At 46.3% G+C, this 10,060-nt stretch overlaps 1 long non-coding RNA gene across 2 annotated transcripts; it reads right to left on the bottom strand.

Moving 5' to 3' along the window:
• Positions 1-522: 522 nt before the first annotated feature.
• Positions 523-6,787, bottom strand: LOC139357335 (uncharacterized). 2 transcript variants are annotated; one of them, XR_011610327.1, is made up of 3 exons: positions 6,394-6,787; positions 5,939-6,090; positions 523-4,086 (listed from the first exon to the last, which is right to left on the bottom strand). It is a non-coding gene; the product is annotated as an uncharacterized lncRNA (long non-coding RNA). The 2 variants fall into 2 exon arrangements; XR_011610328.1 differs by lacking the exon at positions 523-4,086 and having other exon boundaries at positions 5,341-6,090.
• Positions 6,788-10,060: the final 3,273 nt, after the last annotated feature.

Below are 10,060 nucleotides of genomic sequence, written 5' to 3'. Positions count from 1 at the left end.
GCTGGGACTACAGGCGCCCACAACCGCGCCCGGCTATTTTTTTGTATTTTTAGTAGAGACGGGGTTTCACTGTGGTCTCGATCTCCTGACCTTGTGATCCACCCGCCTCGGCCTCCCAAAGTGCTGGGATTACAGGCTTGAGCCACCGCGCCCAGCCAAAATAGGCAGTTTTAACATAATTGTTGGAGACTTTAACACTCCATTTCAATAACAAACAGAACAACCAGACAGGATCAACAAGGAAACAGAAGACTTGAGCAACATTTGAAACCATTAGACCTAACAGGCAGCTACAGAGCACTCCAACCAACAGTAGAATACACACTTTCTCAGGCATACATGGCGTATTTTTCAGTGTAGACTACATATTGGGCCCCAAACAAGTCTCCATAAAGTTTTAAAAAGATTGAGCTCATACAAATGATTTTCTCCAATCACGATTAAATGCAACTAGAAACACATAACTGAGGGAAAACTGGACATTCACAAATGTGTAGCAATTAAACAAAATACTCTCAATCAGTGGCTCAAAGAAGAATCACGAGGTAAACTGCAAAATACTTTAATAGAAATGAAAACAAATCATGCCAGAACTATGGGATGCAACAAACACAGCGCACAGAGTAAAATCTATAGTTGTAAATGTGTACATTAAAAGAAGTAAAAATAAAACTCAAGCAAGTTGAGGAAGAATGATGTGTTATTCCGCTAGGGCTGCCGTAACAACAACCACCGAAAACCAAAAAACAATGTATTTTTTTCTCACAGTCTGGGGAGTAGACGTTGAAGATTAAGGTGCCACCAGGGTCACTTCCGGTGAGGCCTATTCTGCTGGGAGATGGCCGTCTTCTCACTGTGTCCTCACACGGCCTTTTCTCTGTGTCCATGCGGAGAGGTCTCTGGTGTCTTCCTCATTGCACAGCATACCAGTCACATGAGATTAGGACTCCACCTTCTTTAACCTTGATTTCCCTTTCCAAAATACATGCGTGCATACGTACACATACATGCAGATAGATAGATAGATAAAGATGTCCAGTCAGTAACCTAACTTTACACCTAAGGAACTGGGAAAAAAGCAAATAAAACCCCAAACCAGCAGAAAGAAAGAAATAATAAAGATTAAAGTAACACTTGCTTTAAATAGCATTTTTTTTTTCACATTTGGAGAGGTCAAATCACCAACAGCTTCTTATTTTCCATGTCTCTTATTTTATTTTTAAATGTTTCCTCTTTAGAAAAATAAATGAAATGGATAATAGCCCAGGTTCTGGGTTCAGACTGCCTGAGAATAAATCCTGATTCTCTTTTCATTAACTGATGGAAGCTGGTTCATTGTCTTTTTCAAGAGTCAGTATCTCATTTGATGGGTTTGTTTGAAAATTCGTTGAGATATTGTAAAGAAAGCACTTAGAACCTTGTCTGGGGCACAGGAAACACTTGATAAATGGTGGCTCCTCTTCACCCTCCCCCTCCTTCTCCTCACTCTTTTTTGTCCTCCTCCTCCTCCTCTTTTGCTCTTCTCCTGCTCTTCCTCCTCCTCCTCTTCCCCTTCCTCCTCTTTCTCCTTCTTTTTCTTTAGGGGATTTCTTACCCCCTGGAGGTAAGTTTAGGACACTCTCAAAACCAGACTCCTCAGTCTTCACTAGTCAGTGGGAGGTTCCTGGATCTGCAGCCTCAGCAATTCCTGTGAACCTGCTAGAGATTCAGAAGATTGGGCCCACTCAGAACCCCTAATCATCTCTCAACAGACTCACCAGGCGACTGCAGCCACGGTGCAGCGGAGAAGCCCAGCAGTGCTGTGGCTTTCCAGCCGGCTGCTTTGGTCTGACACTGACTTCATTGATCTTCTGCTCCGAATCCATTCATTCCACTCCCACATGCAACAAATCAAAGAAAATGGAAATGACAATGACAAAAATTGCCTCAGAAATGACTCTTTCATTAATGTTTCTTATGCTGAAAACAAAAAATATTAGTAAATTTTTCAATTTTTTTATACGTATTTCACTTGTTCCTCACTTCAAACTTGGAAGACAGAAAAGTGGCCGTCCCACTTGCAAGTAAGATCAAATGCGCTGCAGATTATGGTAAAAATGTGACCCGCCCAGGCCAAATTTCTGTCTTCTCTGTGAATACAAAATCCTAGGGCAGAGAAATGTTTCCCCTTTGTTCAGAAAAATCATCTTAAAATCAATGTGAACTGAACAGGAGACGGGCAGGATTTCCACAGAGAACAAACACGGGCTGAGAACTTGAGTGCTGGGACTGCAGCGGCAGCCAGCTGTGGTCAGTGCAGAGTGCCAGAGCCCCCAGGACACCGGGGTGATGGCCCTGTCTGCTTTTGACCCTCTTCTTTCCTCTTTTCCACTCGCAGAGCCAGGCCAAGATGTGACCAACTCGCTGACAAAGCTCCCTGGGTGTGGAGACTAAGTAGGTACAGGAGAAATTGCTCCTCTGCTGATAGAAGTCACCACCCCAGGTGGAAGACAGTGGAGAGCTGTGTCATCAATTAATCCCACTTAGCACCATGCTCTTCAACTCGCTGACACTTTAATGAGCATGTCCAGATTTGTGGCCTGACTCCAGGGGAGACAGCAAGGGAGAGAATAATTAGAGGCCCCTGACAAGGGAACAGAGAAATAACATAAATGACCCAAGGGGTGGCAGGTTCAATTACAGTATAAAACTCTCACTGGGGATTATCCAGTCCTTGGAGATGGCGGTGATTGATTGGCGGGAGCTGGTTGGAGAGCAGAGGGGAGGCTGGTTCCATTCTCTCGGGTCTACAGAGCGAGGCCGTGCTGTGCTAGCAGAGCCCCCTTCTAGGAGGTTGGTTGGGAGACTCTGCTTGTCAAGAGGATGGCTCTGGCCTCCAGCATTTGTGAGACTGGTCACTCTACCTCCAGCCCCCTGACCTGTCCTGGAAGAGGCGGGAATGAAGGCTGGAGTCTCATTCCCAGTGATGAATCTTAGGGAAGGAAATCCCCTTGCCTTCCTGGATAATTCTAAGAGGCATTGAATTCTTGCTAAATATCACTTTCCACTAAAAATACTATATTTGAGGTGGGTGAAAGATTATTGCCCCAATCCTTGGCATTGTGCACTTTTATGGAAGCCCACTTTTGTTTCTCAGGGATACATTTGCCAGAGAACAACAATAATCAATGACATCAAAATCAAGACTGAATGTATCCAGTTGCTTTCTTTAGCCTCTTCTTCAACATGCGATGGGCGCAGTTTCCACACAGTGCAAGAGCGTGAGACAGCTTTGAACAGGAGAGTCTTTCGTGGAAACCTGAAGTAGGGGAGGCAGGGTGGGCCAGTGAACCTGGCATCCCAGACCTGTCCTAGCCTGGGCCCTGTGCATACCTGGACAGTTATGACTTCTCTGGACTCCAGTTTCCTTGCCTGTACCATGGCCAGGGTGAATGGGATGACCCCCAGCTCTTCCAGTCTGCTAGCCCACGATCCTAGTTTGCCAATCTAGCCCACTTCTAGTTTTCAATGCCTCCTATGCCTCTTTTGTCTCCATTTTCCATCAGCATTAAAATCAGAGTATGAATTGAGGACAGAGAAGGGGAAGTCAATTCCCTGGCGTGCGTGCCCGTGAGAAGCCCTGGCTGGAGCTTAATGGGTAAAGGACGCGGGGCTGTAGCACACCACTGGGCCTGGGTTCATCAGGGAACGCTGGCTGTTCTTCCCCCTCCATCCCTCAAAGACGGTTCCCAATCTAGTCCTTACTTATCATCAGAACTATTGGGATTATTTTAGGCTTTGAGAGTTTGCCAAGATCTTAAAATTAAGTGTAAGATTTTTATTTTCTCTGAACGAATGTGATGCGACTAAAGATTTGCTTCTCACCTTCTTCCTATCACTCCCCAAGGTTCAGAGCTCCTGCGGCCCTGAAGGGGACATGCTCTGTGACGGTTGTTGGCTGCAGCAGGCATGGATTCGGGGGGCACCATCTTTTCCTTAGTCCTCTTTGCGGCAAAGTGAAAGGTGTGTACAGTAAACCGTATGGTCTGGAGGTGATGACTGTAAGATATGTATATACGTTCCCTTCCAGGGCAGGGCTGGAGTACCCTGAAATCGGGGAATGGCATCTTCAGTGTCCACCCCTCCAACCATGGGAGCCATTAGCGTTCCTTCTGAGCAGATTTCTTAACCGCTCTGTGCCGTGGCTTCTTCTAGAGTTAAAAATAAAAAACGTCTGCCTACGTTGTGATGATTTAATGAGATAAAAAAAAATTAAGTGCTGAGACCAGAGTCTGGCATTTGGCAGAATTCCAGCTACTTTTAGCAAAAGGAATTATGCTCCCTGTATTTTATTAAGAGTAGGAATTTTGTTTATCCATTTCCCTCACTTTGAGACTGAGGGAATTTCTGACTGACAAATTTTATTTTCTCAAGAGTTTAGAGGCAACAGTGCGAGCTGGTTCCAGGCCAGGACAATTGTGGTAAAACTGGGAATCGAAGCAGAAGGAAGGTCCCAGGACTGGGTGCCGAGAGCCGTGATAGAACGAGCTGAGCGAGACCTGCAGCAGGTTCCCCGACTATTTTAGGGTAGTGACCGTGGAGTGGGGTCTGTTTCACAGGTTTTTCTCCCGATCACACTCATGTAGTCATGAAGAAGGTAGACAGTGGGGCTCTTCCAGGATCCACAGTTTAGCAAAACAACTACAAAGCACATCAAGTGGGGCAAGGATATTGAGCTTAATTATGAGGAGGCAATGGGAATGCTTGATCTAATGAAGATAATGAAGAAAACCAACAGTAGATGGCCTGAATAAGTAGGATAAAAGTTTTAGGATTGGGGGGCTGAAAACTGTGATGAGGCGGAAGAATGGCTTCGGTCAGCTCCCATGAGCAGGTGGACACCTGCTTGTGGTTCGTGTTGGCTACGGGACTTCGTCTTCGGACCAAAGCTGTCCCTGTGACAGAATAGGCCCCGAGATGGGAGGGCAGCCTCTATGGAGTGGGAGCCAAGGTGCCTGGAGATGGAGCTTCAGGCATGAGGGTCCAGGGAGCATGTGCGTGCTGTGGATGGTGAAGGACGAGAATGACACTGGATCTGGGGTGGAGAGGAGGCAGCGAGCAGGTGCAGGGCCCTCGCCGTGTGGGGGTGGGTAGGATGACAATGAACGACAACAGTGAGGATGGGGAAGGCTCTGCAGGGTCTGTAGGCAGGAGCTTTAAGGGGCAGAGGTCTCCACAAGACAGACAGGGTGGCAGTTAACACAGACTTTTGAAGTTTACATCTGTTACATACAGGAGTGGCCTTTAGAATCACACCTTTCCTCTTTCTCCCCAAAACCATATGACAAAACCAGCTTCATGGACAAGGGAGAGTCCTTTATTTCTGTCACTTTCTTACACATATTCCCAACCTAGGTCAGTCTCACCCAGCCCAGCCAGATGGCTTGCACCCACCGCAGCTGACTTCCAGCATTAGCAGGTAAGAGGGAAAATGGGTTGCTAAGGGGAGCTTAGCTCTCCGCTCTCCCACTGCTTCCCTCCTCTCTGCCTTCCCCGTGGGCCTCTGACAACATGTTTATCTTCTTCGTATTTCAAGTTTGATGGTAATTTCAGGAAACACTTTTCATTCATAAAATGCAAATGTATTCAACATGCTCACTCACTAATATAATTTTCCCATTGATGTTTATACAGTCTGAAAATTCTTGCAAGTCTAAAAAAAACCTCTGGAACACTCATTTTAATTTTTCCTAAGCAATGCTAATGAAGTCCCTGAATAGAATGGAGCTTTATGACCTTTTTAATTGATGGTTTGGACATAAATTATTTTCAATTTCCAAAGGATCAGAGTTTTCTCAGCTCAAAATTCATCTTCAAGTAGAAAGGAGTGAGTGTGCTCTTAAAGGATTCTGCGTCCCTTGGCGCTAAAATGGGGCTTGAACTGCAAAGTATGGCTCACCAAGTCCACCAAAGACAGCCTTCACCACTGGGAAGGTTTTCAGAAGCCCAGAGTCCAGTCCTCACAGGCGCCATCATGTCACACTGAGGCTGGATGGTGTCACTCAAGGGGGCTGGGGACAGGCACCCTGGCCAGGGTCTGTAATATTCAGGCTGTAAGTTAAGAGACACTTTGTCAGTTCCCTGCCCTGAGTGCTCACGCTGCCTTAGGAAGCCATGAACTGAAGGCTGCTGGCAGGAGGGCACAGTGCTGCTTTTCTGACTGTTGTGAGTTCTGTGTCTTGAACACGTGACTGTAACGACTCCCACAGCTCCGTGTGCTTCTGTAAGGTGTAGGCCATTGAGCAAGGATTTTCCAGCACTTCACATTTAAAGCTGAAATGACCTGCTAAGGTGGGTATTACCATTATGTCCGTTTAAAAACACAGATGTCAAGGTCCAGAGAGAGGAACTTACCTAGGATAGCAGTGGCAGAACTGGGGCTTGAGTCCAAGGGATCAAACTACGAAAGGAGACCCCGGGACTTGGGCCTGGGCCTTCAGTCTTCAAACCGCTTTGTTTTGTTATTATCATTGATGTTGTCATTCAGTCCGTGGCTGTGATCCCAAACAAAACCGACCGGTAGGGAGCGTTTGGGAGGAGGAAAGCCCTCAGCCCTCCACCTGTGTGCTGGCGGGTCGGCTGGGCTTTTCCTCCGGAAGGGAGAGGCAGCTCCCGGGGGCTGTGGTTCTCACTTTGTCACTCCCAGGGCAGGGCAGGCCGTGTATCAGACAGCACGCCTGTGGCCGACGGGACGCACGTCAGACTGCACGCCTGTGGCCGACCGGACGCGCGTCAGACAGCACGCCTGTGGCCGACGGGACACACATCAGACTGCACGCCTGTGGCCGACGGGACGCACGTCAGACTGCACGCCTGTGGCCGACGGGACGCGCGTCAGACAGCACGCCTGTGGTTGACCAGAAGCCTGTTAGTCACCTCCTTCATTGGTGCTAGAGTCAGTTGATTCCTCCAAGGCTGAAATAAGTTCTTGAGACCAGCCCTTGATAAAAACGTTCACTCTGGCACTTTCCATGGCATCAGCAGGACCTGTGTTTGGCTCCACCTCGGCTTAATGCCGGGGCCTGCAGGTGCCTTGAGGAAAAGGTACCTCTTCCCAAAACGAGTTCACCCGAGTCCAGGGGCTCCCAAGGTGGACCAGAGCGCTCACCGGAGTGGGTCCCTCAGGACCCCCGCATGTGCCTCCCTTCCTCCTGCATCTCAGACTGATGCTTCCTCTGGCTCCCCTTGGCCTCGCCAGCCCTCTTCCTTCCTGTCAACTTTGGGAGCGCTCCTGGAGTCCGGCCTTAGTGGGAAAAAGGCTGCCATGATGCAGGAAGGTGGCTTGTAGGTCTTCTCCCTGCTGTGCCTGGACAGACGGCACCTGCTCCCCACCGCCTACCCTGGTTCTCTCCCACTGAGCTCCTCCTCACCACGTCAGGACATTGCCAGGGGAGCCCTCTGTGTTTTCCTCCACCCATTTACGCCACTGCCCCACTGCCCTTCGGATTATTCCTGAGATCCCGGCCTTCCCCATGCCTGTCTCCAGATCTGCAGCTTTCAGAGGCACCAAGGCTAAAGGACATGGCATACAGACCATGCTCACTCAGGAGTGGACGGCAGACTTTCAGCATAGTCACCACGCCCGGCTCCACCGGCCAGAAACAGGCATTGCGTCCTCAACCCCAGAAGAACACTAAATCTCTCCACGTGTTGGTTCTTGAATTTAACACTCACCTCTTCCAAAGTGATGTTCCGATTTTTCGCGTCACATCTCTGAACAAAAATCCTCAGTTACATTAAGAAATATATGAAGTCATTACTATGTCCCATGTAGCTCAGAGAGGGGACCACTGCCGGGCAGGTGCTCTGACCAGTCAAGGGCTGCTGTCCAGCCAAAACCAGGGCCTCAAAAGGCTTGCAGAGGACCAGCAGCTCCCGGCCTCACTAGCTCAGCTGATGCTCACAAAAGGAACAGATGGTCATCCTTCCTCTTGTGATGTTGATTAGGAGAAAAATATACAGACACTCTCCTCCATGCGGTTTACTTAATGAGCCTTGGGTTTGCTGATGGGAAAGGTGGCATGTGCGTCGTAGATGCTGAGATAGTGGCATCGAAGGAAGGGACTGTTCCAAGAGGCTTTGAGCCTCAGCATTTTTACCACATCTCTCATGGAATACAACAAAGGAAAAAAAGAACTGAAATCAGATTTTCACCTGTAGTCAGGAGTCATATTTTTTCCTAATTCTGGTATTGTTATTTAAGGCTGCTGCGTGTGACTATTTGCGATAAGAAGAAAATGATCAATTAAAGTGGTGTCATTGAGAACCAGGATTCTCAGCGTAAGATAAAGAAGAATCAGATGTAAGATTGATGAAGTGAGGTAAAAACCCTATAATTTATAAATGCGTATTATCTATCTCCATCTGCTGGCAGCTAGAAACAATGGACACTTCAGTTGTGACGCCCAGATTGTGATCATTACACATCATTTATCATCAAAAGGACCCAAGGCTCCTTGGGAAAATGGCTGATTACAGGCCTGAGGTAGGAAACAATCTGAGCCTGAAACATTTCGTCCCACTAGAAAGTAAGGAAGAGACTACAGAATAATAAGATGGTGTCAGAAAGACTCGGGAGGCAGCTTTAAGAGGCTCCCACCAGCTGAAGATGGGACAATTTAAACATCATTAAATGTAATAACCATAGTGAATGGAACCCAGCAAGTATATTCAACTTCATCATTTCATAATGAAATGTTTAAAAGAGTATTAGGAAAACTAATTGTTGCCAGTGGAGGATGTTTGTGAATAAACAAAATGCTTTCATTATTTTGAAAACTACTACCAATGAAGCATTTAATTTTTTCTGTATAAACCATTGTATAAAATGGTTAAATATAATATATGACAACTATGGCATAATTTAATGTAATAGATAATGAGAACTTTTAGAAACCTTCCTAACAGTGTTATTGTTGGTAGATTGTGAAGGAATGATACATGTAGAATATTACTATTTTGCAACTTCCTAATAAATTAATGGAACTAGGAAACATTTGGTTAGATCCCAAATCAAGGACAGTCAGACATTTGGTGCTGCATGACTGATGTACTTAGCATTGCCTGTAAAGTAGGGTTACTGAAAACTGAATCTTATTTTTCAAGCCTTGAGTTATATCTACCAGTATCTTCAAAATACAGAGATGGAGAAATAAATTTTAAAAACAGACCTTCAGGAAACACTCAAGAAAACTACACTTTGAGAAACTACAGGACAAATTTGCAGGTTTTTTCTACAAATAAATTGAGGGGATTGGAGAGAGAGAATTTGAGAAGATTAAAGAGGTTATGTGGGCCGGGCGCAGTGGCTCACACCTGTAATCCCAGCACTTTGGGAGGCCGAGGCGGAGGGGGCTGGATCACCAGGTCAGGAGATCGAGACCATCCTGGCTAACACGGTGAAACCCTGTCTCTACTACAAATACAAAAAATCAGCCGGGCGAGGTGGCGGGCGCCTGTAGTCCCAGCTACTCGGGAGACTGAGGCAGGAGAATGGCGTGAACCCCGGAGGCGGAGCTTACAGTGAGCCGAGATCGCGACACCGAACTCCAGCCTCGGCAACAGAGCAAGACTCTGTCTCAAAAAAAAAAAAAAAAGAGGTTATGTGGAAAATATGAAACTGATGAGATAATTGATGATTTTAATAAATTACTGTTAACAATTCTAGGTCTGGTAAAGGTACAGTAATTATGTTTGTAAGACAAGTTCTTGCTAACATTTTTGGAAAAATTGGGAAAATATGAATATGGATAACAAGTAGACATCAGTGTTAAGCTTCTTAAATGGAACCATTGAAGTGTGATTCTGTATCGTAACACTTGTGTTTAGGAGACAGATGCTGGCACATTGAGGGCCAGCTTGTCCTGATGTGTGTTATTTATTTTCATATGCTTTAGATAGATGATTTTATGCATGTGTGTGTTTTTATTTTTTAATAATAATTGAAAGAAGATCTTCCTATCTTTTAGAGCTATGTAACAAAAATACTTCCAAATTGAATGGTGTGATTTGCTTCAAAGTG

The sequence above is a fragment of the Macaca nemestrina genome, chromosome 12, assembly GCF_043159975.1.
Source record: "Macaca nemestrina isolate mMacNem1 chromosome 12, mMacNem.hap1, whole genome shotgun sequence".
Taxonomy (NCBI): domain Eukaryota; kingdom Metazoa; phylum Chordata; class Mammalia; order Primates; family Cercopithecidae; genus Macaca; species Macaca nemestrina.
Note: the sequence above shows the minus strand (reverse complement) of the source record. Positions and strands in the feature narration are given on the sequence as shown.